At 51.1% G+C, this 9035-nt stretch overlaps 4 protein-coding genes and 1 pseudogene across 5 annotated transcripts in view; 3 read left to right on the top strand and 2 right to left on the bottom strand.

The window, feature by feature from the left end:
• The window catches only part of LOC146421328 (uncharacterized), a 238099-nt gene extending 236438 nt beyond the window's left edge, over positions 1–1661 (top strand). Inside the window, exon 3 of the mRNA XM_085047487.1 lies at positions 881–1661. The gene's annotated coding sequence lies outside the window, so the exon portion shown is untranslated. The remainder of the gene's footprint in view (positions 1–880) is intronic.
• LOC146421323 (uncharacterized) overlaps positions 1–9035 on the top strand; it is a 101489-nt gene that overhangs the window by 51270 nt on the left and 41184 nt on the right.
• Positions 1–9035, top strand: part of LOC146421325 (uncharacterized) — a 155209-nt pseudogene that overhangs the window by 127435 nt on the left and 18739 nt on the right. The window lies entirely within an intron of this gene.
• Positions 1–9035, bottom strand: part of LOC146421326 (class II histocompatibility antigen, B-L beta chain-like) — a 53728-nt gene that overhangs the window by 28471 nt on the left and 16222 nt on the right. The window lies entirely within an intron of this gene.
• Positions 1–9035, bottom strand: part of LOC146421327 (uncharacterized) — a 28212-nt gene that overhangs the window by 9804 nt on the left and 9373 nt on the right. The window lies entirely within an intron of this gene.

The following is a 9035-nucleotide window of genomic DNA, read 5'->3' as shown; positions in this document are numbered from 1 at the left end:
CCTGCCGGTCAGTGATCCCCCCCCCCTTTATATAGTCTTTTGAGATCCCGCCCCCCATTCCCATTGGCTCATTCTGCCACCACTCCTCGTTCTCGAACTCTGATTGGCCAGTACACGGCTGAGGGACAATCCTGCCTTGTCCCCACATCGCTTTGGTTTCCCCCAAAAAGCCAAAATCTCCCCAAACCCCTTGGGCTGAGCGGAAAAACGGACAGGGTTTGGGCAGAAAACTCCCAAAATTGTTGTTCCCCAGGCTGGAAGGACAAACGGAACCAAACAGATTTGGGAGCTCCCAGCAGCTCCTCTCTGCCGGCCCAGCTGAAGGCTTCACTGGCTGCTGGAGGCTGCACGGGCAGACTGGGAGCACTGGGAGCACTGGGAAGAGGCTCTGGCTCGGCTGAAGCCCCCAGGGCAGGGGCAGCAGGGCAAGGGACAGGGCTGCAGGTGCTGAGGGGACACGACGGACAGTGCGGCCTTGATTAGCATTTACTACAAAAGTAATAAAGTAATGAAGGAAATAACAACAACATTTACACCATAAATACTGATGGAGGTCACAAAAGGACATCTCAGCGAATGCTCTGAGTTGGAAGGGACCCACAAGGATGCAGTCCAACCCTTAAGCAAATGGCCCCACTGGGGTCAAATCATGACTTTGGTATTATCAGAACCTTACCCCAGCCAAGGTCACATTCATAAGGCAGCAAACGTTTCACAGCTGAATCCACAGGGACATACAAATATATATGTACCTGGTTAGTAAACATACAGAGTGCAAGAGAAACATGACTTTTGTGAAGCTTTCAGAATGACAAAAGAACCCCCAGGCCAAGCCCAGACAGCCACACATGCGTTTTCTCATCATCTCCTCTTCCTGCAGGTTCATCTCCTGCAGAACAGGCACTGAGGTGACCCTGAAGATCAGTGCAAGGCAGACACTTCAGCTGAGGAAGGAAATCTCCATGCTGGGGGGATGAGGTGAAGCTGAGAGTGCCCAGCACGGAAAATATCCTTCCTCCATTCCCCATTACTGGTGGGTTTGGGGCCTGCTGCAGATATACTGCATGTCATTTGAACAGATTGCACTCCCGAGATAATTCTCAGCCAGGTGCACACACCCTGCATTGCCCAGCACAGGAACCCTGCAAGGAAACACAGAGACATTGCTGGAATCACAGGGGAACAGCTTGTGCCCCAGTGCCCCCAATGCCCTGCCTGTGCCCCCACGACTCACAAGGAGCTGAAGTTGCTGCCATCCACCCACTGCAGCCGCTGGTCCTGTCGGTGCAGCCCGAGCCAGTAATTGTCATTCCCACTGAGGAGGAACAGGAACTCCTGGCAAGGAGAGAGGAGCCAACAGTGGGAGCTGCATCCCTGGCCCAGGAGCTCCCCAGGCTCCCTTCGGCCACCCAAAACCCCCCACATCTCTCACTCACCATTTCCCAGTCCTTGAGCACAGCCAGGGAGGCCCGAGCTCAGAGCACCGAGCCTGAGCCTGATCCCAGGTGAGATGATCCCTCGAGAGGAAGTGGCAGATCCCGTTGTACCCAATCCAGCCCTTGGGACAGGCCAGCAGCCATGGAGTGTCAGGAGTAACCGGAGAGTCTCTTTGTCTTCTCTCTGCAGAGCGAACAGAAGCTCTACGGATTCTCCCCTCATGGAGCAGCCCGAGCTCCCATTTTCCCGCTCAAAGCCCCAACACGCGACGATTGGCTGATTCAGCCATCACTCCTCGTTCTCCCGCGTGCTGATTGGTCAGAGCGGGGCTGAGGGACGATCCCGGCCGTGAGGGAGCAGTGAGCCCGCAGTGCCCCGAGAGGTTGGGCTGAGGCTGCTGCTCCTCCTTACCTGACACAGCAGCCAAGGACACCGCCAGAGCCACAGCCAGGAGCAGGAGCAGAGTCAGCACAGCCAGGGTGAGCACGGGATGGGATCTGATCCACTCAACAGGAGCTGGAAATAGCTGCAGGCCATGAGGATGGAGCTGTCCTGAGCAGGAAGGAACTCGCAGCCCATTTGCCTCTCACTCAGCTGGCAGCAGGAGAGATAAAGGACAGGGACACTGACTGGGGACAGGGGACAGCCTGCAGCAGAACTGTCCTGGGCCAGGGACAGCCAGGGCTGTCAGTCCCAGCAGAGCACAAGGCCTCTTTCATAGCCCTGGACACAGCAACACCCTGCCAGCCCTGTGCTCCTGAGCTCACACTGTCCCCTCCCTAGAGGCTACAGTGCTGGCTCTGCACTCACCCAGATATATCCTCTGCGGATCTTTATGTATGTGACTCCCATTGCTGATCCGTCTGGGCACTCCTCTCCAATTTGATCCCTGAGCTGGGATTCACTCTGCCCCAACAGAGAAGCAGCTCCTCCCTGCCTGTGCCCAGCAGGGTCTGGCAGCTCTGTTTGCTGATCCCTATTTGCTGATGTCCCTCTGGTTGCTGATCCATTCTGGGCACCCAGGGCATCCTCGGCAATCTCAAAGTAGCTTCATCCTTCCTTGGTCTCATTTCAGACTGACAAATCGAATCTCTCCAGTTGTGAGAAGCAGGATGTGGCACCCGAGGCAGCTCTGTGTGCTCAGTTCCTGACCCGTCCTCAGGATTCTGGTGCTCCTCTGGCCTCTCAGAGCTTGAGCCATACCTGGAGCCACTCTCCTTCCCTTGGCTCCCTACAGACATACAGCTGTCATAGCTCTGGTCCTCATCAAAAGGATCTTGCACCTGAAGGATGTCTCCAGCAGCCTCTACATCCCCAGGGCAGAATCCACTCTTCATATCTTGACTCAGTGCGAACTTAGAAGACTGACCTTGTTCCCCAGACATCAGCACTGACGGTGCACAAACACCGAGTCCATCTTCCGTTGCACTTTTACAACCACTGTCCTGGCTGACTGTGGAGCACGCGATGAGAGGCCGCAGCTGGTCTGTGCCCTGAGGTTCCCCCACGTTCAGGAAGGCACTGCCAGCTCAGTCCTGCCCTGTCTCTGCTCCCTGGCAGCACCTGGGGACACAAACACAGTGTCAGAGAGCTCCGGGCCCAGCTTGGCCCTGCAGCCCCAAACCCTCTGGCTGTGCAGCTCCAGGCTGGGACAGGCAGGGACAGTTAGGGACAGCGCCCGGGAGCTGCCGAGTGCGGGAACAAGGCAGCTGCAGATCGGGCTCAGCCTGCCGGGGGGGAAGAACCAGCAGCCCTGAGGGGCTCAGCATTGTCCCCTGCATGCCCTGTGCTGAGGGTTGGAGCTCAGGGACAGCGAGCGCTGGCAGCGCCGTTTGGGTTCCTGTGTGGAACAGGAGGCGCAGCCTGGCAGGGAAGGCGAAGCCTGGGTGGTTCTGCCCCCGAAGCAACAGAGCGGGACGAGGCTCCCCCACCTCCCCTGAACGCTCCTTCTGCTCCCGAGTGTTTTGGGTTATGAAAGACGTTCAGGTTCCTCCCGTCCCACCCCAGCCCCGGGCACGGACATCTCCCGCTGCACCGGGGGCTCCCAGCCAGGTCCCGCATGGCCGGGAAACTGTCCCGGAGACAGGAGAGACACCTCTGTGCTACCCACAGCAAGCGGGACGAGCCAGCGCTGCTCCGGCACCGCCTCCTGCCGAGGCAGCAGCGGCAAGGAGACCGCGGGCAGCCGCTCCCTCAGCAGCCTCAGGCCATGTGGAGCACGCGGGGAGGACCGGGAGGACACAGGGGGGACACGGGGGGAACCGGGAGGACGAACGTGCCACACCCGGAAACCCTGCCACCACCCCTGCCCACAGCGAGCTCCGAGCCCCGGCACAAGCCAGCGCGGCTCCCACCTGCACTGGGGTCTCTCCGAGCCCCGCCGCCGCTCCGAGGTCCGCTCTGGCCACTGCCGCCGCTCTGGGCTCTGCTCCAGTCGCTGCCGCCGCTCTGGGGTCTCACAGACGCTCCGGTACTCGGCGCTGTCAATGCCAAGACACTTGATTACCGCCCCAGAGGGCATTTATATCGACCAGCTCTGACCAATCCATACGCAAGAACAAGGACTGGCAGGAGGATCAGATAATAGGACTGAGGCAATGCTCCTAGACACGCCCCTTGCACCCGAGGCGGTTTCTCTGGCTTTTTTCCCGGCTGTACTAACAGTTAAATAATGACCTGATAAACAGCCCCTTTGCTGAGCTCCACTTGGTTTGGTCACAACCACAGTTATCACCCAGACATGGATCCAACCAGCACCTCTGATCCCTACCAACAGCCCTACCTGCTTTTTATCCCTCCTGCATGGCTCAACATGCCTGCTATCTCACTTTCAGAGCAAGTTGGCAGCCATAAGTGCAGCCAGGATGAAACATTGCTGTGACTAAAGCCCATCTCTCTGGTCCTATAAACTGCGACCCAAAATGAGCCCCTTGGAGCTCTCCTGGAGCAGCTCCTCACTCTGAGTGATGCCTCTCCGAGCTCAGAACTCTCCCGTTTGCTGCACTCAGGGATCCCCAAACAACAAGAGACCCTGGGCTGATCTGCCAACTCCTCGAGGCTCCACCCTTTGTCCGCTGGGGAGATGCAAAAGCATCTGGAGTGAGGATTTCCTGTACTTAAGGAGATTTCCTGACAGCAACTGACTCTGTGTGCATACTCTGCCTGTGCTCTGGAAATTGTGACAGAAATTCTGCTCTGAGGAGTTTCAGCGCCTCGGATATCTGAGTAAGTCAGGCCTGTAAGTGAGGTTAAGTCAGAGTTATAAGCCAAGTTAAGTGCTGCTAAGTGTTGCTCCTCTGTTGAATTGTCAAGATATTGATTAAGGCATAAGATAAAAGGATCAGATAAGTTAAAGTACTGCTAAACTGGTAAACTGGGAATCGGGAAGGAGGCAGAGGGTGAGAGAAGTTGTTTAACTTAGGAGTTGTCTCACTTCTCATTCTCCTCCTGTCGTGGGTTTGAGACAGGACCCTTGCCAGGAGGAAGCACGAAAAAGGGCAAACAGGCTTCAAGCTTAAAGTTGCAAAAAGTGTTTAATTACCTAACAGAATTGGAGGATAAATGCAAGGCAAAAATATACTTTTCATACATTATTTTGTTCACTCCCCCCCTCCCTCTCACGAACCTATAGTATTCACCCCCTTTCCTCCTCTACAATCCACAAGCCAGGTGGGGGGGGGCAGGGTGTGGGGTCTCTTTTCAGTCCACAGAGCAGATTCTCAAATTTACTCATCACCACAATTCTTCTACTACAAATACTCTTTATCTCTACTTGTTTCTCTCTCTCTTCAGACAGTTTTCTGCTCTCACCCCCACCCTCTTAAGAAGCAGTCTCTGCACTCACCCCCCCCCCCTTTTCCCTCTTTGCAAACTAGCAACACAGACAGGGGGCAGGTTGAGGGGTCTTCTGGTCAGTCCAATCAGGAAAAGAGGTTCTCTACTTAGCCAGGGGTCCTTCCCACGAGAGACAGTCCTCTAGGAACTTCTTTGGCGTGGGTCCAATCTCATGAGCAACATCCCGCCCGAATTTTTGCTGCAACATGAGTCTTTTGTCCATAAGGTGCTGTGCAGACTCTCCCGAGCTGAGGCCAGGCTGCTTCCATGCCAGGAGCAAGGCCTATCTCTCTCAGTCAAGGCCTTTTGCAGTTTTAACTCTTAGATGAGACTCCCACTGGTTCACAGTCTTTTCCAGGCATCCACCTCCTCCTCTGGAGAGAGCTGTGGGTGTATTTCTGCATCTTTATGGACTCCATGGGCTGCAGGAAGAATTTCTGGCTCCCCCATAGCTTCCACCACGGCTAGCAGAAAGTTTCAGCTCTGGTGCCGGAAGCACTGGAGCACCTCTTTCTCTCCTCTTCTTCACTGACCTTGGCACTCTCCATGCTGTTCTCCCTCACATATTTTCACCTGCACCTCCTCCTCCTCCAACTACAAAGTGAAAGAAGTACGCGCCTGCTTTGTTTTGAATTTTTCTTAAATATGTTTTCACAGAGGCGTAACCAGCACCTCCAATTGGCCCAAACTTGGCCGGCAGCATGTCCATCACCTTCAGAGCTATCAGAGATTGTCTCTGCTGGACTTGATGTAAAAACTTCTAGAACTTGCACTCAGGATACACAGGAGCCATCTTTGTGCCACACCCCACCCCTCAGACACCTCCCTAGGCCTACTAGAACAGCTTCTGAGGAGCCCAAATTTTTCTTAGATGTTAAAAACTCTTCGCTGATGTTTTGGGCCAATCAAAACCATCACACCTCCTCTGGTCTCTCTGATAATAAGTACAATTAATTTCACTATTGTTCCATCTGCAGCCAAGGCCAAGTGTGCTCTAAGCACTGAGATTGTCAGGAGAAAGAAAATTTAGGTGTAAATTCAGGTATAAAGTCAATTGCACAGAGGGTTAAATAGGCAGCTTCATGTGGAAACAAGGAAGCAAAAAAAGATAATAAAAGCTCACCAGGAAGGTCAAAACCACCTGGCATTGTTTGATAGGAGAAGTCTGTGATAATGTGACAATTAAACAACAGAGATTCCAGGGCACTGAGCTTTCCATAGTGGTAAACTCCTTGACATTTCATGAGAGGTAAATCCAACCCCAAATAAAACCCCAAATATTCAGGAGATGACAAAACTAAGAGTGATAGCAATTAGAGATGAAATCAGCTACCAGGGAGGGGGAGGATTGCTTTGGGGTTCAGTTCTTCAATCTTCATTAGGAAGACTGGGAACAAATCCAAGTGCATTTTATAAAACGATGGACTTTGGGATCCTCAGGTGAAACCCAGGACTCCTCTGAGCTCTTTCTCCTGGCAACAGCAGAGAAATTGTGAAGAGAACCAGAAGTTTCTACCCCAGCAGAGCTTCTGGGAAATGGAAAATTGGGATTTTTTGTGTGCACAGGAGCTGTTTATTCCAAATTAAACATCCTGCAAGGGGAATTAAGTGGTGACTTTGTCACAATTGTCAGTGAAATGAGCCCCTTTTCCATCTAATTGAATTCAAACTGGGGAAATGATGGATAATTCATGGATTTTTGCACTGCCCAGCCCTCCAGAACCATTATTAGGAGGAAATTTACTGGAAAAAGGGTTTGAAATTCTCTGATGTTAAAAGTTGTGGATTTTGAAATTCCATAGGTTAAATTCAACTGAGCAGGAGACATAAACTGTGAGGGAGTTGCAGACTTGCCTTGGAATGATCAGGGCATGGATCAGGAATTATTGATTATGATATGGAGTTTTGAAATTACCCATAAAGATTTTCTTGTTTTGGCTGATCATACTCAGGCTGTGCTCCAAAACCAAAAGCAAACACTGGTAATTCTGGCTCTGGGCTTGGCAGGTCCCAGGGATCTTTTGAATTATTCGTTTCTGAGAGACAAAATCTTTCCCAAGGTGTTTCACCACAATTCCCAGTGGCTCAGGGAGGAGTCACTGCCAATTTTCCTGAACAGATCAATGATGTGAGCCAAGGATGGCCCAGCTGCTAGTGAGGAGTCACAGCCGTGGAGCTGCTAAATCAGGATCCCAAAATTCCCTCTGGGACAGAGCCTGAGGTCTGTGGGACACACGTGGGACAGAAGGGTTTGGGACACCAGAGGAGCCACTGACTGAGCTCAGTCCTGTTGTACAGTGGAACAGGAAATTACCTTTGAAATTCAAAATCCTGCTGTGCTTCTGTTGGGCTCCAAAATCAGAAACACTCCAAACAATCACAAGAAGTTTATTCTAGCCTGGCTATGTTTAAAGGCAAGCCTGACTGAGAACCCAGATTGGAAACAACACAGAAAGAAGTAACTTTTTTTTTTCAACAGAAAATGCATTGCAGGATTTGCACTGACCACCCTGAATGAGATTATTTAATCTAATGCTCTGCTCTGCCATGAGTTGTTTCAGCACAGAAGGACTAAATGGTTGCTTTAACATGGACATTGCAACTGAGGGAAAGAAAAGTAAAGATCTGGAGGGATTGTAAGTGTGGTTTGCCTTAGTGCACTCTGAGCAGAGAGAGCTTTGTTATCAGCAGAGTTCATGTTGATCTAAGACTACAAGAAGTGCAAAACCAGCTGAAGTTTGCGTTCTGCACTGCAGAGCACAACAGAGAACCAAACAGGATGAAAATAATGAAATTATTTGGCTCCCAGGGCCAAAAACAGCCACAGAGAAAAGGAGCACATGTTTTGGTTTCCTGATGAGAGATCACTCTACCAGTTACTAAACCTGAGCATGGTGAGAGAGTTTGTCAGTGAACTGAAGTGTTAAATTCTAGACAGGTTCTAAGACAGGATTTAATTCCAAAATAACTGAAATTGTTCCTTCAAAGACTCAGAAGTGTGGCACATGTAGAAGAAATAACCCCAATACTGTGAATAAAGTGTTGGGGCTCTCAAATCTGGAAATTCCCCACGAGGTTTTTGGTAAATTGACTTCAAAGAATTTCTGTGTATTGAGAGTGATAATTGTCTTAATTGGTGCAATTTCCAGGTGACTAGAAGTGTTTCCCTGCAAAAGCAGTAGTGAAAATATTGCTAAATCAAATCATTGCACATTTTGGAGCTCCTCCAGGAATGTCCTCAGCCAGAGGGTCCCATTTTATAGCAAGAACAGTGGGACAAGTCAGCAAGGCTTTGGGAACTCTGTGGGATTTACCCACTCCACATTGGCCACAAGGTACTGGAAAAGGAAAAAGGATGAATTCTATTTTTAATTTACAACTCAGTAAAATCTGTCAGGAATCCTCACTGGTTTGGGGAAAAGAGCTCCCAGTTTTTGCTGAGAATAAAAATCCAACCCAGGATCAGAGGAATAAATAAAGTCCTGTCGTCAGCTGCTTTATGACTGACCTTATCAAACCTCACCTAGGCCAGGGATAAAGGTGAGCCAGAGATCAATTACTGCCCGCTCTGGGTGTGTCAGGATTTCCCCAGCAGAATCCTTGCCACACTGTGGTGGGAAATTGAGTGGTAACTTCTAAACAGGTACAGAAGCTCAGAAAATTTACAGACTGATCAAGGGCAGAGAACAGGAATTTTCAGTTCCTCTGAAGGTGCTGCATGGAGCTAAAAGATTAACTAGCAGAAAAGGTAAAAGTGTATAAAA

The sequence above is a fragment of the Lichenostomus cassidix genome, unplaced genomic scaffold (assembly GCF_008360975.1).
Source record: "Lichenostomus cassidix isolate B80296 unplaced genomic scaffold, HeHo_3.0 HiC_scaffold_33, whole genome shotgun sequence".
NCBI classification, from domain to species: Eukaryota; Metazoa; Chordata; class Aves; order Passeriformes; family Meliphagidae; genus Lichenostomus; species Lichenostomus cassidix.
This window is presented reverse-complemented; position numbering and strand designations above follow the sequence as displayed.